Source organism: Elephantulus edwardii, unplaced genomic scaffold (assembly GCF_000299155.1).
Source record: "Elephantulus edwardii isolate Elephantulus edwardi_28Jun2011 unplaced genomic scaffold, EleEdw1.0 scaffold00337, whole genome shotgun sequence".
NCBI lineage: Eukaryota > Metazoa > Chordata > Mammalia > Macroscelidea > Macroscelididae > Elephantulus > Elephantulus edwardii.
In genome coordinates this window covers 880,916-881,706 of record NW_006400087.1, presented here as the reverse complement: position 1 = coordinate 881,706, position 791 = coordinate 880,916, and positions in this window count along the sequence as shown.

Genomic DNA, 791 nt, shown 5'->3' with positions numbered 1-791 from the left:
TTTCCATTCCAAATGAAGCTAGAGATTACCTTTTCCATCTCCTTGAAGAATGGGATTGGTATTTGTATTGGGAATGCATTGAACGTATAAATTGCTTTTAACAGTCTCAATCTCTTCACCTTCTATCATGATGATGCCAGTCAGCCCAGTAGTGAAAATCTTTGTTTTCTTGATGTTGAGCTTCAATCCATATTGAAGGCGCAGTCCTTGACGTTCTGCATCAAGCTCTTCAGGTCTTCCTCAGTTTCAACAAGCAGAGTTTTGTCATCTGCATAATGCAGTTAATGAATCTTCCTTTAATCCTGATGCCACATTTCTCCTCTTAAAGTCCAACCTCCCAGATGCTCTGCTTTGTCCTGTGTGTGTATATATATATATAGTATGGCAATAGGACACATCCCTGGTGTACACCCTTCCTGATTTTGAACCATGCAGTGTTTCTTGCTCTGTTCTGATGACTGCCTCCTGGCCCAAGTGTAAGTTTCATATAAACACAATCACGTGTTTTGGAATTCCCATTCTTCTCAGAATTAGCTACAGTTTGTTGTGATCCACACAGTCAATGAAACACAGATAAACATTCCTCTGGTACTCTCTGTTTTTAGCCAAGATCTACCTAACATTAGTTATAATATCACTAGTACCATGGCCTCATCTAAACCCAAACTGCACATCTGGCAGTTTTCTGTTGATGTGTTGTTCCAGTCATTTTTGGATAATTTTCAGCAGAATCTTGCTTGCATATGGTATTAATGATATTGTTCAATAATGTCTGCGCTGTCAGGTCACCT